At 47.4% G+C, this 18,910-nt stretch overlaps 1 long non-coding RNA gene across 1 annotated transcript; it reads right to left on the minus strand.

Moving 5' to 3' along the window:
- Positions 1-383: 383 nt before the first annotated feature.
- Positions 384-16,438, minus strand: LOC311512683. The gene is made up of 3 exons (XR_014709528.1): positions 16,331-16,438; positions 5,829-5,868; positions 384-1,346 (listed from the first exon to the last, which is right to left on the minus strand). It is a non-coding gene; the product is annotated as an uncharacterized lncRNA (long non-coding RNA).
- Positions 16,439-18,910: the final 2,472 nt, after the last annotated feature.

The raw sequence follows: 18,910 nt of genomic DNA on the forward strand, positions 1-18,910 counted from the left end.
TTCTGGGAACAGCTGATGGATTCACAGGGGCTGCTTGTGCAGGGTGTGTGTGACAATTTTATTACTTTAAATCTGCATGCACAAATATTGTGCATTCAGACTGGGATTTTCACAGGTGACTGAAGCTCTCTCAGGCTTCTTTGGATATCCCAGGCTAATTTCCTCAGGAACATCTGAAAACATTTTCACCAATAAATGAGCAGCCTCCCATATCCCTGCAAAACAATGAATGAATAGAAAATGATATGCACAAATCTTGTTATCCCAAATGAAGTTCCCAAACACTTCAAACCAAACACACTGGTGTAAATAAAACAATAAAACAAGTTTATTAACTACAGAAAGATAGATTTGAAGTGACTACAAGTAGTGAGGCATAAAAGTCAGAATTGGTTACAAAGAAATAAAAGGCAAAACACAAACTAATATCTAATGTAACAAGCTCAGCGAATTCAAAGCAAAACTCTTTCTCATCATATGTTCTAACAGTCTTACTGGCTGAATCTTCGAGCCAGGATCTCTCTGCCTCATCCAGTGATGCTTCCTTTGTCTTTTAAGTTTTGTCATCTCCAGCTGAGGTTTGGGAGCAGCAAGTCTGTTTGCATGGGAAGCCCCAGCTGTTCCTTTGCCAAGATGTAAATTTCTCACTCACACCCTTCTTCCTGCCAAAGAATGTCCCCTTAATCAGGTGATAGTCCATTTGTTTATGTTGGCACCTGGCCAAGGCATCAGTTTGCCTTTTGTCTCTGAGGAACTGGTTTGTGCCTGCTTTTCTAAACTTGGAACATGTCTCAGCAGTCTCATACTGTATAATCTTATGACTTTACATACAATGTTGTCACACATATTGTACCAGGACAGTAATGACCTGCAAATTATGAGTTTTCAAATGATACCTCACTAGTCATATTTTGTACAAAATTTATCATCGTCTTATAAAAGTGGTAAACATAAGGGTACAGACTGTCACACCTACTTTGACAGGGTAACAAGCCTTGTGGATGGGGGGAAGCAGTAGATACGATATATCTTGACTTTAGTAAGGCTTTTCATACTGTCTCGCATGAGCTTCTCATAAACAAACTAGGGAGAGATAGCCTACTATAAGCTGGATGCATAACTGATTGGAAAACCATACTCAGAGAGTAGTTATCAGTGGTTCACAGTCAAGCTGAGGTCCCACAGAGATCTGTCCTGGGTTTCATTCTATTCAATAGCTTCATACATGATTTGGATAATGGCACAGAGAGTACATTTACAGATGTGGATGATACCAAGCTGGGTTGCATGCACTTTGGAGGACAGGATTAGAATTCAAAATGATCTGGACAAACTGGAGAAATGGTCTGAAATAAATAGGATGAAATTCAATAAGGACAAATGCAAAGTACTCCACTTAGGAAGGAACAATCAGTTGCACACATACAAAATGGGAAATGACTGCCTAGGAAGGAATACTGCAGGAAAAGATCTGGGGATTATAGCAGATAACTAACTAAATATGAGCCAACAAAGTAATAGTTGCAAAAAAAGTGATCATTCTGGGATGTATTAGTAACAGTGTTGTAAGAAAGACACAATAAGTAATTCTTCCACTCTACTCAGTACTGATAAGGCGTCAGCTGGAGTACTGTGTTCAGTTCTGGGCACTACACTTCAGGAAATGTGTGGACAGAATGGAAAAAGTCCAGAGAAGAGCAAAAAAAAAAAAAAGATTAAAGGTCTAAAAAACATCCTATGAGGAAAGATTGAAAAAAATGAGTTTGTTTAGTCTAGAGAAGAGAAGACTGAAGAGGGGTCATGATAGTGATCAATGGCTCCATGTCTAGTTGGCAGCCAGTATCAAGTGGAGTACCCCAAGGGTCGGTCCTGGGGCCGGTTTTGTTCAATATCTTCATAAATGATCTGGAGGATGGTGTGGATTGCACTCTCAGCAAATTTGCGGATGATACTAAACTGGGAGGAGTGGTAGATACGCTGGAGGGGAGGGATAGGATACAGAAGGACCTAGACAAATTGATTCATAGATTCATAGATATTTAGGTCAGAAGGGACCATTATGATCATCTAGTCTGACCTCCTGCACAATGCAGGCCACAGAATTTCACCCACCACTCCTAAAAAAGACCTCACACCTATATCTGTGCTATTGAAGTCCTCAAATTGTAGTCTGAAGACCTCAAGGAGCAGAGAATCCTCCAGCAAGTGACCCGTGCCCCATGCTACAGAGGAAGGCGAAAAACCTCCAGGGCCTTCCAATCTGCCCTGGAGGAAAATTCCTTCCCGACCCCAAATATGGCGATCAGCTAAACCCTGAGCATATGGGCAAGATTCATCAGCCAGATACTACAGAAAATTCTTTCCCGGGTAACTTGGATCTTACCCCATCTAAAAACCCATCACAGGCCATTGGGCCTATTTACCATGAATATTTAATTACCAAAACCATGTTATCCCATCATACCATCTCCTCCATAAATTTATCGAGTTTAATCTTAAAGCAAGATAGATCTTTTGCCCCCACTACTTCCCTCGGAAGGCTATTCCAAAACTTCACTCCTCTGATGGTTAGAAACCTTCGTCTAATTTCTAATCTAAATTTCCTAGTGGCCAGTTTATATCCATTTGTTCTTGTGTCCACATTGGTATTGAGTTTAAATAATTCCTCTCCCTCTCTGGTATTTATCCCTCTGATATATTTATAGAGAGCAATCATATCTCCCCTCAACCTTCTTTTAGTTAGGCTAAACAAGCCAAGCTCCCTGAGTCTCCTTTCATAAGACAAGTTTTCCATTCCTCGGATCATCCTAGTAGCCCTTCTCTGTACCTGTTCCAGTTTGAATTCATCCTTCTTAAACATGGGAGACCAGAACTGCACACAGTATTCCAGGTGAGGTCTCACCAGTGCCTTATATAACGGTACTAAAACCTCCTTATCCCTACTGGAAATACCTCTCCTGATGCATCCCAAGACGACATTAGCTTTTTTCACAGCCATATCACATTGGCAGCTCATAGTCAACCTATGATCAACCAATACTCCAAGGTCCTTTTCCTCCTCCGTTACTTCTAGTTGATGCGTCCCTAGCTTATAACTAAAATTCTTGTTATTAATCCCTAAATGCATGACCAATTGGAGGATTGGGCCAAAAGAAATCTGATGAGGTTCAATAAGGATAAGTGCAGGGTCCTGCACTTAGGACGGAAGAACCCAATGCACAGCTACAGACTAGGGACCGAATGGCTAGGCAGCAGTTCTGCGGAAAAGGACCTAGGGGTGACAGTGGACGAGAAGCTGGATATGAGTCAGCAGTGTGCCCTTGTTGCCAAGAAGGCCAATGGCATTTTGGGATGTATAAGTAGGGGCATAGCGAGCAGATCGAGGGACGTGATCGTTCCCCTCTATTCGACATTGGTGAGGCCTCATCTGGAGTACTGTGTCCAGTTTTGGGCCCCACACTTCAAGAAGGATGTGGATAAATTGGAGAGAGTCCAGCGAAGGGCAACAAAAATGATTAGGGGACTGGAACACATGAGTTATGAGGAGAGGCTGAGGGAGCTGGGATTGTTTAGCCTGCAGAAGAGAAGAATGAGGGGGGATTTGATAGCTGCTTTCAACTACCTGAAAGGGGGTTCCAAAGAGGATGGCTCTAGACTGTTCTCAATGGTAGCAGATGACAGAACGAGGAGTAATGGTCTCAAGTTGCTGGGGGGGAGGTTTAGATTGGATATTAGGAAAAACTTTTTCACTAAGAGGGTGGTGAAACACTGGAATGCGTTACCTAGGGAGGTGGTAGAATCTCCTTCCTTAGAGGTTTTTAAGGTCAGGCTTGACAAAGCCCTGGCTGGGATGATTTAACTGGGAATTGGTCCTGCTTCGAGCAGGGGGTTGGACTAGATGACCTTCTGGGGTCCCTTCCAACCCTGATATTCTATGATTCTATGATTCTATAACCGTCTTCAAGTATGTAAAACGAATAAGGCAAAGCTACTGTTGAAACTTGCATTATATGCCAAATAAAAAAAAAAGGCTGTTAAAAAAAGTGGGTTTAACAAATTGTGGTTTTCAGCAATATAAGCTCCTGTATTTTCTGTATACGCCAGAGCAGCTTCAGCTAACTCTCCCTGTATGCGCATGCTTGAATAAATGGACCTCAAGCTTTGTTCTGATTCAAACACAATGAGTGGTTAATTTTTCCACAATAATCTTGGTGCCGTGACTCGGATAGATGGTGACCCCCAAGAGCCGGAGTACATGAGCTGTTCCCCACCAGACCCCGGGCCCATCTGAAAAGGTAAGAGACCTTTTGAAATCTCTATATTGGGTTTCTGATGGAGGACTGCCCGTAGGCTCTGGGTTCGGGTGAGTTGCACACTCTATTTGGACTTTTGCTGCCAGACACACCTGATGCCCTTGGGGTGGGTCAGAGTCCCATCCAGGTTTGGTTTCCCTGGGAAGAACCAGTGAGGGTGGCTGGGCAGGTCGTGGATAGATCTGGGCAGGTCGTGGATAGACCTGGTTCCATGTGCCAGTGTGAAACTGAAGGTTGGTAGACTGGTGTGAGTGTAAGTCACAGGAAGACACCCAGAGCGCCCTGTGAAGCTGTGGGCTCATGACCGGCGAGGGGCCTGTCTGGGTCTAGGAGTGTGTGATCCCATCCCTTCCATCCTCGGATGGTCTGTTTCCATACCCTCTTTCCTCCTCTGTCTCTGGTTCCCGCCTGAAGGTGGTTTGAAAAGCCACTGACTGGTCTGATCTCCTCACCCAAAAACAACAGAGTATGTGGCACCAGCTGATGCTCTTTGCTAAAGGGGGGCTGTAAGACAGTCGTGGAGGCCCTAAACAAACCTTCCCTGTGTGAGTGGGATGACTGAAAGATCTGTAGGGATTCTGGGAGCCAGGGGATCCAAAAGGGATTCCAGCACTCGCCAGCTAAAATGGGGGCTGGTGAGTCAAAAAGGATCACCGTCCTGCCAAAAGGCACACACTAGTTCACTTGCAAGTTTCTGAAAAAATTGGAATTGGTATACCAGGAATAGGGATAATCGATGAAGTGAGCTGTAGTTCACAAAAGCTTATGCTCAAATAAATGTGTTAGTCTCTAAGGTGCCACAAGTCCTCCTTTTCTTTTTGTGGGTACAGACTAACACGGCTGCTACTCTGAAACCTGTCTTTGAAGTTATGGTTTCCCTTAGAGGGAAAGCTTCGACCTTAACAAGATTGTGCCCCTCAGAAGTGCGCTTCTGGCCAATGTCAGTGTGAGGCATATTTCTATTGGCATGAAGAAACAGAAGGGGGGGGGAAAAACCCAGCTCCATGAATCTCAAATAAGGAGTCTCAAGGACTACCAGGAGAAACTTACAACATGATTAAAAAAAGATAAAAAGAAAAATTGGCAAAGAATTTAAATCCAACTAAGCCGGCAAGAACTATTAAGCAACAGAAGCCCCTTACGTTCACCCCTCAGACAGTGTCTCCCCGTATTGAGGAAATGTTCCCCTTGCGCCAGTTCCCGGGCATTGGTGCTTCGGGTCATGAGACCTTGGTGTCTGCACATGCACCTTGGTCTCCTACGGAATTGTATAATTTACTTAAAAATTTTCCAAAAAATAAGAGAGGACCCTGTTAAATTAAAAAATAAATTGCAAATTGTTTTAAACTGTTATAACCCTACATGGGCAGATTTAAACCAGCTTCTATGAGGGGTCATGCCTAGGAAAACACTGAGTTGCTTTTGTGAAAAAGCTCAGAGGCCCAAGCAAAATCCAGGCCATAACCAGGAAAAGTTAAATAAAATCAGGAAAAAGCTGTTAAATAAAATTCTCACCGTCTGCCCAAAGAAAGCTGACTGAAGCAAAAATTAGCACCTGTGAACAAAGTAAAAATAAAAATTTAAATAAAACCCAAATACTCTCACCACCACATTAACATTATATTAATGACCTTCCAGCTCCAGAACGTACAGAACCCCGTAATAGCCGCCCATTGCAGGGGGAGAAGGGGAAGGCCAAACCAAGGTCCCCACCGTCCACCTCCCCTAGGAACCCAGTGATGGCGTGTGTTACTATTGCAAGCAAATGGGCCATTGGATACAGTAAATGTCCCTACTGCCCTGGTTGATCCAAAAGCCGTAAGGGTTGGCAATACTCTTTTTCCCCACCCCGTCTCTTCACCTCTGTCTGTTTCTGTCGGTCCTTTGTTTGACCATCATGCTTTCCTCCTAAGTCCTTGTTCACCTGCTAACCTTTTGGGAAAAGCCTTGTTGTGTAAATTAAATTGTATAATCTGCTATACCTCAAATGGTGTGATCTGGACATGCCTGATCCTGCTCACAATGAGATCCTGGCAGTTTACCTGACCAACCCCAGCCCTTCCTCGTTGCAACTGCTGGCTAAGGTCTCTCCCTCCTTGTAAGCCTTGTGAGCCGATTTAGTTGGGGATTGGTCCTGCCTTGAGCAGGGGGTTGGACTAGATGACCTCCCCGTCCCTTCCAACCCTTATATTCTATGATTCTATGATCATGCCAACCAGGTTCAGTGCATTGGGTCTGCCCAACCCATTAAGATTTGCCTAAACCCAGCAAGACCCCTTCCTGAGGTGCAGCAGTACCCCCTATCAAAACAGGCCAAGGAAAAATCCAACCTGTTCTTACCTCCTGCATTCAGCAAGGAGTCATTATTCCTATGGTCAGTGAGTGGAACTCTCCCATTTTACCGTGCTGATGATGCTACTGTTCTTCCTATCTTTCCCGTTGTCCCTAGTCCTGCTACTATCCTTTCCTGCAAAGCACCGGTGCTGAGGGGTTGTTACCGCCTCAAATAAGAAAAAGGTTGTATTAAGTCCAAACATAAAAGGATTAAGGTTATGGTTAAATAAAATGCATCTAGATATAAGGAGTAAATGTGTGTGCATGTAAATAGGTGTGTATATATCAATAAAAGGGGGGCTAGTCAAATAGCCCACCCCTCCTTGCTAAATTGGTAGTAAAACAATGCCTGTGCCCATGAAAAAAAAAAAAATGCAACAACACCAACACCAGAAGGGATTGAGCCCAGACAAGTGGGCAACTGCAGTTTGAGGAAGTTAAAAGAAAAGAAAGTAAGAGGTTAACTCTGTAGTTACTGGAGGAAATTAAGCAGTAAAACTTTGTACAAATGTTAAAAAGGGTGTTATGAAAAGAAAACTCTTGGTTTCTTTGCAGCCGTTCCTTTGGAGAAAGGGCACATTTCTCTGGAAGAATTTCTGTAAATAATCCAGGCAAACGGTTGTTTAAGTAAAATCATTTAACTGTGAACAAGTTAGTCAAATTTAAACAAACAAACAAACAAAACCACTCCTGGTGTGTACAATCTTTGTTTTATAAATTTAAGATAAATTAATGTTGTTTTAAAATTGTAAAACCAAAAAAAATAATTTTGCCAGAGAAAAGAAACTAGTGTTGTTTAATTTTGGTATTTAGCATTTAATCCTTAAGGTAACTTAATGCTTTAGAAGATTTAAAATGTTTTTAAATGAAGACCAAAGTTGTGGCTGCAGCAGGGCAGTCAAAGCCAGGAAAATTAAAAAAAAAGATTTTAAATCTGTTTTAGTAACAAATAGCAAATAAAAGCTGTAGTCAGTGCCCCGCACTAATTTCCTGGTCGACACGAGGAGTTGAGGTCGAACTTCGCAGCGTTAAATCAATTTAACCCTGCACCCGTCCACATGATGAAGCCCTTTTTTTCGACTTAAAGGGCTCTGAAAATCAATTTCCTTACTCCACCCCCAACAAGGGGATTAGCGCTGAAATCGGCCTTGCTCGGTCGGATTTGGGGTACTGTGGACACAATTAGACGGTATTGGCCGCCGTGAGCTATCCCGGAGTGCTCCATTGTGACCGCTCTGGACAGCACTCTCAACTCAGATGCACCGGCCAGGTAGACAGGAAAAGGCCCGCAAACTTTTGAATTTCATTTCCTGTTTGGCCAGCATGGCAAGTTGCAGGTGACCATGCAGAGCTCATCAGCAGAGGTGACCATGATGGAGTCCCAGAATCGCAAAAGAGCTCCATCATGGACCGAACAGGAGGTACGGGATCTGATCGCTGCATGGGGAGAGGAATCCGTGCTATCAGAACTACGTTCCAATTTTCGAAATGCCAAAACATTTCTCAAAATCTCCAGGGCATGAAGGACAGAGGCCACAACAGGGACCCAAAGCAGTGCCGCGTGAAACTTAAGGAGCTGAGGCAAGCCTACCAGAAAACCAGAGAGGTGAATGGCCGCTCAGGGTCAGAGCCCAAAACATGCTGCTTCTTTGATGAGCTGCATGCCATTTTAGGGCATCTACCCCAGCCGTGTTGTTTGACAACTGGAATGCGTTACCTAGGGAGGTGGTAGAATCTCCTTCCTTAGAGGTTTTTAAGGTCAGGCTTGACAAAGCCCTGGCTGGGATGATTTAACTGGGAATTGGTCCTGCTTTGAGCAGGGGGTTGGACTAGATGACCTTCTGGGGTCCCTTCCAACCCTGATATTCTATGATTCTATGACTCCTTCAATGGAGATGGAGGCAACACAGAAGCAGGTTTTGGGGACGAGGAAGATGATGATGATGAGGTTGTAGATAGCTCACAGCAAGCAAGCGGAGAAACCAGTTTTCCCAACAGCCAGAAACTGTTTCTCACCCTGGACCTGGAGCCAGTACGCCCCGAACCCACCCAAGGCTGCCTCCCGGACCCACCAGGCAGAGAAGGGACCTCTGGTGAGTGTACCTTTTACAATACTATACATGATTTAAAAGCAAGCATGTTTAATGATTAATTTGCCCTGGCATTCGCGGCTCTCCTGGATGTACTCCCAAAGCCTTTGCAAAAGGTTTCTGGAGAGGGCAGCCTTATTCCATCCACCATGGTAGGACACTTTACCACTCCAGGCCAGTAGCAGGTACTCGGGAATCACTGTAGAACAAAGCATTGCAGTGTATGTTTGCTGGCGTTCTTTATCCCTCTGTGTTATCCTCAGGAGAGTGATATCATTCATGGTTGAAATAGGGTGCTTTTGACTAGTGAGGCCACTGGGAATTGTCCCAGACCTGCAACACTATGCGGTCCCACCAATCTGTGCTTGTTTCCCGAGCCCAGAATCGGCATTCCACCGCATGAACCTGCCCCATTAGCACCATGATGCCCACATTGCAGGGGCCCGTGCTTTGAGAGAAGTCTGTGTCCATGTCCTCATCACTCTCGTCACCGCGCTGACATCGCCTACTCGCCCAGTTTTGCTTTGCCAGGTTCTGGTGCTGCATATACTGCTGGATAATGCGTGTGGTAATTAATGTGCTCGTAATTGCCAAAGTGACCTGAGTGGGCTCCATGCTTGCCATGGTATGGCGTCTGCACAGAAAAAAGGTGTGGAACGATTGTCTGCCGTTGCCCTGATGGAGGGAGGGCCGACTACGACATGGCTTACAGGATTGGCTTACAGGGAATTAAAATCAACAAAGGGGGTGGCTTTGCAAGAAACTGAATGGCCCCCTCAAGGATAGAACTCAAAACGTCAAGGATAGAACTCAAAACTGGGTTTAGCAGGCTGTTGATTTCACGGAGGGAGGGAGGAGAAAATGAATACAAAACAAATCTGGTCTATTTCTTGTTTTGAGCCACTTCATCTATCTTTATACATCTTGCTGGCAGCAGACTGTGCAGTACAACCGCTAGCCATCGTCATCTCCTGGGTGCTCGGCAGAAGACGGTGCAGTATGACTGCTGGCCATCATCTTCTGCTGACTGCTGATTAAAAGACAGTGCACTGCTGGTAGGACTCAATCGCCATGGAGCGAAACTTAAAAGGGAAATGACCTGCCGGAGTCACTCCCATGTTTGCCCAGGCACCCCTGACCTCATCGAGGTCAGTTAAAAGAGCACCCAGGACTACCAACGACCCTGCGTTGCATACGAGAAACGGAGGATTTTCTGGACAAAAGTCAGGATATGCTTCTATGGGCACAAAGCTCTAAAGATTTAGAGTAGGTTGCACAGAGGAGCCAAGAGGCCAGTGAAGAAGCTTGGCAACAGGTGACCTCCAGAAGAGGTAAGCGGAATGTCCGGGTTCCAGCAACGCAGACACAGGTAACTAACCGCTTTCATGTTCTCTCCACAGGTACCATTGCGGAGAGTGGACCAGATGATATGTCTGGGGGGAGAAAGCAGAAGGAGACTCTGCTGGTTGGAAGGCATGACATGCACTGTCCTGAGATGGGGGGTTCCATGACCACCACTCCCAAGAGAAGGAGGTGGGTGTTGGTGGTCAGGGACTCTCTCCTCAGGGGGACTGAGTCATCTATCTGCCGCCCTGACCGGGAAAACCGAGAAGTCTGCTGCTTGCCGGGGGCTAAGATTTGCAATGTGACGGAGAGACTGCCGAGACTCATCAAGCCCTCGGATCGCTACCCCTTCCTGCTTCTCCACGTGGGCACCAATGATACTGCCAAGAATGACCTTGAGCGGATCACTGCGGACTACATGGCTCTGGGAAGAAGGATAAAGGAGTTTGAGGCGCAAGTGGTGTTCTCGTCCATCCTCCCCGTGGAAGGAAAAGGCCTGGGTAGGGACTGTCGAATCGTGGAAGTCAACAAATGGCTACGCAGGTGGTGTTGGAGAGAAGGCTTTGGATTCTTTGACCCTGGGATGGTGTTCCATGAAGGAGGAGTGCTGGGCAGAGACAGGCTCCACCTTACGAAGAGAGGGAAGAGCATCTTTGCGAGCAGGCTGGCTTACCTAGTGAGGAGGGCTTTAAACTAGGTTCACCAGGGGAAGGAGACCAAAGCCCTGAGGTAAGTGGGAAAGCGGGATACCGGGAGGAAGCACAGTCTGCTGATCTGTATTCAGTGTTAAATTATTTAAAGTAAACAAAAGGACATGCAATTGTTGCTGAATGTCTCCTAAGGTTCAGAGACGCAGCTCCCCTTGTTTTAATTGTTTGTCGAGCAAGGTTTTTAGCGTGCGATTTGCACGTTCAACAATAGCTTGGCCTGTGGAATTATAAGGGATCCTGTGTTTGAGACGGAGGTCCCATTGGGCACAAAAGGTGGAGAGAGCTGTGGAGCAATAGGCTGGGGCATTATCCGTTTTTATCTGGCTCGGGCGACCCATAACAGCAAAACAGGCTAGCAAATGGTGAATAACTTTGGGAGTGGCTTCCCCACGCTGTTGGGTCGCCCAGAGGAATCTCGAATAGGTATCAATGGAAACATGTAAAAACGAATAGGGGGGGAATTGTGGCACGTGAGTGACATCCATTTGCCACAGCTGATTCGCTGTGGTACCTCTGGGGTTAACGGCATAAGAAAAGGTAGGGGCAGCAGCGGCACAGTGGGGGCAGGAGCGAACAATAGAACGTGCATGATCAGCAGGAATGTGAAATTGTCGGGGCAAAACAGAGGCAGACTGATGAAAAAAGGAATGGCTTTCAATGGGGGCAGAAAAGAGGAAATTTACCTGACCACGTAATGCGCGATCGGCGCGCGCATTGCCTTCAGTGAGCAGCCCAGGCAGAGGGGTATGACTGCGAATATGAGCAACAAAATAAGGGAAATTACGAGTGGTGATGAGATACTGTAAGGACAAAAACAGGCGAAGAAGGTCCGCATCGACCTGAGGGGTAATGAGGGCAAGGGGTAAATGATCAATTACTTGATAAACATAATGGGTGTCCACAATTAAATTAAAGGGAGAATCAGCAAAAAGTTGAAAGGCCAAAATAACAGCAGCCAGTTCTGAGCGCTGCGCGGAACGCTAAGGCAGCGTAAAACGAGAATGCCAATGAGGGGGGTCACCTAATTGATAGGTGACAACACCGCGATGTGGAGAGCCATCAGTAAAAAGAGTGATAGCTGAAACAATAGGTCGAGAGCGGCTAAGACAACACAGCTACAGACTAGGGACCGAATGGCTAGGCAGCAGTTCTGCGGAAAAGGACCTAGGGGTGACAGTGGACGAGAAGCTGGGTATGAGTCAGCAGTGTGCCCTTGTTGCCAAGAAGGCCAATGGCATTTTGGGATGTATAAGTAGGGGCATAGCGAGCAGATCGAGGGACGTGATCGTCCCCCTCTATTCGACATTGGTGAGGCCTCATCTGGAGTACTGTGTCCAGTTTTGGGCCCCACACTACAAGAAGGATGTGGATAAATTGGAGAGAGTCCAGCGAAGGGCAACAAAAATGATTAGGGGACTGGAACACATGACTTATGAGGAGAGGCTGAGGGAACTGGGATTGTTTAGTCTGCGGAAGAGAAGAATGAGGGGGGATTTGATAGCTGCTTTCAACTACCTGAGAAGTGGTTCCAGAGAGGATGGTTCTAGACTATTCTCAGTGGTGGAAGAGGACAGGACAAGGAGTAATGGTCTCAAGTTGCAGTGGGGGAGGTTTAGGTTGGATATTAGGAAAAACTTTTTCACTAGGAGGGTGGTGAAACACTGGAATGCGTTGCCTAGGGAGGTGGTGGAATCTCCTTCCTTAGAAGTTTTTAAGGTCATGCTTGACAAAGCCCTGGCTGGGATGATTTAATTGGGGATGGGTCCTGCTTTTGAGCAGGGGGTTGGACTAGATGACCTCCTGAGGTCCCTTCCAACCCTGATATTCTATGATTCTATGATTCTAATGTACGATTAGTGGCACCTTTTGTGTGATCACCAACCGAGGATTTTTTGGGGGATTATAAGAAATCTCTCCCACATAATCAGAAAGAACAACCTGCCAGGCCAAGGAGGTGTGTTACAAGGAATCAAATTTACTACGTGATGAGGGGAAAACAATGGCAACTAAATCAGTGCCCGTGAGTTGCACTGCACGGTGGCGGGCTTTACGAACAAGGTCGGAGAGGGCATCGAAATAAGGATAAATGTTCCGGGGAGGAGTGGAAGACAAATATATCCACTCTATGATAGAGACGGCTATGTCTGTACGCGGGACAAACAGACCCGCAGTAGGCATATGAGGGGTGGCAAGGAGAACTAACCGCAGGGGACGAACCTCAGTGAGTCTATTCACAAACTGCTGACTCAAAACTGCATTGATCTGTCGAATGCAGGCAATGTGCTCCTCAGTGATGGCAATAACTGCGCCCAGTGCCCGAGCTCCATGTAGGAGCTCGAACAACGGCTGCTGCATCGATGTGGGGAGATGGAAGTAGGGTCAAATCCAATTTAAATGACCCAAAATTTGCTGTAATTTAACGAGGGTTAGCGGTTGGGGTAGGACCACTTCCGGACGAACAGGGGCACCATAGGTTTGTAAAACCTTATGCCCAAGATATTGGTAGGGATAAGAGCGTTGAATTTTTTCTGGTGCCACTAACAGGCCATTTTGGCCAAGAATCTGAGACAAGTATTCAAGCTGTTGTGCCGTAACCTGGGGACCACTAAGCAAAATATCATCCATATAACGGTAGACCTTTAGTGTGGGGTATCGGGCACGAAAAGGGGCAAGGGCCCGATTCACAAAAAATTGACACAAGGTTGGATTATTTTGCATTCCCTGGGGCAAGACCTTCCACTGATACCTTCGAGAGGGTCGCTGATTATTATATTCTGGCACCGTAAATGCGAATTTTTCACGATCTTGTGGGCAAAGGGGGATTGTGAAAAAACAATCTTTTAAATCTAACACACAAAGCTGATCGGTTTGAGGAATTAAATTCGGGTTTGGCAACCCAAACTGCAAGGGGCCCATGGGTTGGATGCGTTTATTTATTTCCCTTAAATCGTGTAACAGCCGCCATGCACCAGATTTTTTCTTAATAACGAACACCGGGGTGTTCCAAGGACTGGTGGAGCTCTCCAAGCGCTGTGCATGCAAATGTTGTCGCACAAGTGAATGAAGCGCTTTCAGCTTTTCTAGGGGGAGAGGCCACTGATCAATCCACACGGGCTCTAAGGATTGCCATACCAATGGCAATGCGGAGGGCAAGGTGGGTGGGGGAGGGTTTGGGCCATTATATATTAATATCGAGCATGGTGTCCAGCTTTACAAGTAAGTCACGGCCCCAAATATTGAGGTGGACAGGGAGCACAAAAGGGCGGATCGTAGCAAGGGCACGGCCTCCTGGTTTAGAGACTGTGACCCAAGATAAACTTTGGCGCCCGGGTTTGCTACCCCCGATCCCCCACAACTCTTTAGAAGGAACTGTTGGCCAACTGACCGGCCAGTCCTGATCACGAATCACCGTAACGTCAGCTCCAGTGTCCACCAGCCCTGTAAAAGGAACATTATTTAAAAGAAGTGTTAACTGAGGTTTCGAGGGGCGGAGCGACATTGTTAGAGCAACAAGTGGAGAGGACATGTCGTGAGGCGGCGACTGAGACAGCGTCGATCCAAAGCTGCCTCCGCCCCGGGCTCGATCCTCTGCGGCTGGCACCTGATAAGGGACTAAAATCAATTGTGCAATCGACCGTCCACGTGGGAGCGACTGCGGAAGATGGGTCCACACCTGAACCTTAATAACGCCGGTGTAATCAGCGTCAATGACCCCTGGGATGACAAAAAAACCCTGTTTCCCAGCATGTGAGCGAGGGAGAACCAGACACACAAATCTGGCAGGGAGAGGTCCCGTCACCTGTGTAGGTATGGCGCAAACCTCCCCCGGCAACTGAAAATCAGCGTCCTCCTGCATAATCAAATCAAGCCCTGCACTTCCAGCAGTCGCTGCCCTCATGGAGTCTATGGATTTTAAGGCAGAGGAACAGTTGTCTGAGAAGGAAACACCCCCGTTTGGCCCTGGGTTCGGGGGGGACCCGTCGTGCAGTTTCCCGACCCGCTACGACACTGATTAGCCCAGTGATAGCCCTTCCGACACTTGGGGCACTTCTTTGAGGGGCGAGCGGCCGCCGTCGATGAGCGGCACTCCCGCTGAAAGTGACCCTCCTTACCACAGCGATAACAACGCTTCCCCTCCTTCCCGCTTTTCCGCAGGGCGGTGGCCAGAACCCCAGCTTTATGTGCTTGTGTGCCGATGTTTTGGCACGCCCGCAGCATGTCCGACAGCTCTAGAACGCCAGCAGCGTGTGCCGCCTGGAGAGCACGGTGGCAATCCTCGTTCGCATTTTCAACCGCCATTTTTAACAGAATCTCCTGAGCTGCTGCAGGGTTATCCACCTGTCGGAGGATAGCCTCCTGCAATCTGTTGGTAAAATCCATAAAGGACTCTGATGCACCCTGACGGATACTGGCAAAGCTTTTGGTAGGCTTGCCTGAATCCGGGACCTTCCGGAAAGCATGCTGGGCGCAGGCAGAAATAATGGGGAAGACGGCCTGAGGGAGTTGAGACTGCATCTGAACGGTAGCAAACGGGCCCTCCCGTGCTAACTGCTCATAAGTGACACCTTGCGCTATATATACCTGGGCTTGGCGTTCTGCTATCTGCCGATACTCACTAGCCAAATAACATACTGACTGGGCATCAGCATCATGCGCAACAGCGCCTTCCAGTCTTCCGGGACCAGGGTGTACCCAGTACCTAGTCCTTCAAGAAGACCACGTACATACGTGCTAGTCAGGCCGAACTCACGAATCGCTTTCTTTATGTCTCTGATCACCGAGTAAGGCAAACTGTAAGTTTGCAAGCTGGTTGCCCTGGCCATCATTCTGCCAGGTCACCGGGCAAACTGAGTCCAGATCAGCTAATTCCTCTGCTGTAAGATCTGGGCAAGTCTTCGCTGCGTGAACCACTTGTTGCACCAGCGAAAGCCCCTGAGCAGACACGGATGACCCCCCAGGGGGCCCCGGAGCATGGGGCCCCACGGGGGAACGGTGACCACTCACCGGCTCCAGAGGGGAAGACAAAGGAGGCGGCAGTAATTGAGGCACTGGGGACGAAGCAGGGGGAGGGATGGCTGCAGGAGCGGACGGGGGTGGCGAGATCGGCAGCCCCTCTACTGGCGTGGGAGAGGGTCTTTCTGAGGCGACACGCTGTATCGCATCACCAGGAGGGGGGATGGCTGCAGGAGCGGACGGGAGTGGCGAGATCACCAGCCTTTCTATTGGTGCGAGGGAGGGCCTTTCCGAGGCGACATGCTGTATCGCGTCGCGGCAGAGGTGCCAGGCATGTAAAGCCTGCACGGGCGCCCAAGGCTCTTTGTGCAATGTCTGGCCCAACCGCTCCCAGTCCGCTAGCTTAAGGGTTCCGGCTTCAGGGTACCATGGGCATTGGGCACTCACCTCCTGTAGCAGGAGAGTGAGTTCTCGAGTGGGGCAATCATGCTGAGCCTTACACAGCAAATACTGTAGCTCATTGCGGTGTTGCACTTGCAAAGCAGAGAGGGAGCTTCCCATACTTACCACAATGAAAAATACTCACCGGGATCCGCGAAGCGGATGAGTGACACGTCTGAAACCCTTGTCGGGCGAGGTGAGTGCTTAGGGCCCCACGTTTGGGCGCCAGTTGTTGCAGTCCAAATACAAGACAGCACAAAGCTTTAAGCAAGCAAGCAGGCTGGTCTGCCAACGGGCTCGTCCTGTCAGCTTTCCACCCTCTCCTTTATTCTTTCTCTCGCCCCGCGCATTACATTCTCCAACAGATAAAAGGAATACACTGGCTTTGTTTAACATTCTTATTTACCAATTTCTATCTACTGCATTCCTTGCTCTCGGGCCTTGAGCCCAGTCCTGGGAGGCTTCCCACGGTTCATGCCCTCTGGGCGAGATTCCAAGGTTCATGCCCTTGAGAGGAGCCGTGTGTGCATTGCTCCTACACAACACTCCGGGTGTGTCTCACCTATGTCTGAGCTATTAAAGTCCTCAAATCGTGGTTTAAAGATTTCAAGGAGCAGAGAATCCTCCAGCAAGTGACCCATGCCCCATGCTACAGAGGAAGGCTCTTCCCTCAGTTCGTTAGGTAGAGCCCATCTCTGCCTAGCACTCCTCCTTCTTGGAACACCATCCCATGGTCAAAGAATCCAAAGCCTTCTCTCCGACACCACCTGTGTAGCCATTCGTTGACTTCCATGTTTCGACGGTCTCTACCCAGGCCTCTTTCTTCCACGGGGAGGATGGACGAGAACACCATTTGAGCCTCAAACTCCTTTATCCTTCTTCCCAGAGCCACGTAGTCCGCAGTGATCTGCTCAAGGTCATTCTTGGCAGTATCATTGGTGCCCACGTGGAGGAGCAGGAAGGGGTAGCGATTCGAGGGCTTGATGAGTCTTGGCAGTCTCTCCATCACATTGTGAATCCTAACTCCTGGCAAGCAGCAGACTTCTCGGTTTTCCCGGTCGGGGCGGCAGATAGATGACTCAGTCCCCCTGAGGAGAGAGTCCCCAGCCACCATCACCCGCCTCCTTCTCTTGGGAGTGGTGGTCGTGGAACCCCCATCCCTAGGACAGTGCATCTCATGCCTTCCAACTGGCGGAGTCTCCTTCTGTTCCCTTCCCTCGGATGTATCATCTAGTCCACTCTCCACATTAGTACCTGTGGAGAGAACATGAAAACGGTTGCTTACCTGAATTTGCACTGCTGGTACATGGACACTCCCCTTTCTTCTTCTGGAGGTCACATGCTGCCAAATTTCTTCACCGTCCTCCTGTCCCCGCAGTGCGGCCTGCTCTGAATCTTCAGAACGTTGTGCCTGTAGAAGCATATCCTGACGTCTGTCCAGGAAATCTTCAGTTTCTCTTATGCAACGCAGGGTCGATACCTGTTGCTCCAGACCTTGAACCTGCTCTTCCAATATGGAGACCAACTTGCACTTTGTACAGACGAAGTCGCTTCTGCCCTGTGGAAGAAAGACAAACATAGCACATCCAGTGCAGGTCACAAAAGCTGAACACTCCCCATTCATATTACCTTCCTTCTATGAGCTTCCTCAGGAGTTGTAGTGACTACTCAGAGAAGACGGCAAGATGTAAAAGCTCAGTGGGCTCTCCCCAGGCAAATTCCCTCTGTTAGCCCCTCTGCTGTTCGCCGCTGAGCTGGTTCGCAGGTGACTAGCTTTTTATAACAGGCAGGCCCACTCAAGGCTCACCTGGAACAAAGCACTCCCAATTCACACTTTTCAAACAACCAATAAAGCACACGGTCAAACTGTCCCCACAACAGACACTCAGATACTCACTAACACAGCCTCCCTAATGCAGCCCTTAGCGTACCACCAAAGTCCAGAAATTCCTGACTACAAAAGACATTAAAAATTGGTCCTGGTGGAAAAAACAAAGTGTTGTTAACTGTCAGGGAGGGAATTGTGGGGACCGCACTTGGAAATGTAAGATTAAGTGGTGGGGTGGTTTTTTTTTTCTTCCAGGGGCTGGGCTCCGTGCTTACTAACAAGTACCATCAAAATGCACTGCCCTCCCTAACTGGCTTCTGGAGAATGAATACCAAAAACACCTTGCTGCCACAGACATTACTCCCACCATTCCCTCCACCTCTGTCATCAACCCTAAAATTTACCCCAATACAAATAATACTGTATATTCTAATGAAACCCAATGGCCCAGGCCTTCATATCTTAGTAATTTACTAAAATTTTGTTAAAAAAATTTTTTTTTAAAGTTCAAAATAGTTCATATAAGCAAATAATAAAGTGAAAAACAGATGGGTTGGTGGAAATAAAAATATATAATATTACTGCAACTGAGCCCCAAAAGTCAAAAATTGAAATTAATGGGGCCCATAGCGGGATAGATATAATGGCCATTCCCAAAGTTTGTAGCATGATAGATAAGAAGGCCCTTATTCTTATTTGGTCAACCAACTGGTAAGTAATAAACAAATACCCAAAAGGTTTGTTCCGCTGCTGAAAAAAATTACCTGTACTGAAAATGTCCCAACAAATAATAATGTAAACTGCACCATATTGCAGTACACCCCGTCCTATGATATTGATGTTAAGGGCTCTCAAAAGTAAATAAAGGTATAACACATCAAATGTGGTATAAACCTT

The sequence above is a fragment of the Lepidochelys olivacea genome (assembly GCF_965140295.1).
Source record: "Lepidochelys olivacea isolate rLepOli2 genome assembly, chromosome: 24".
NCBI lineage: Eukaryota > Metazoa > Chordata > Testudines > Cheloniidae > Lepidochelys > Lepidochelys olivacea.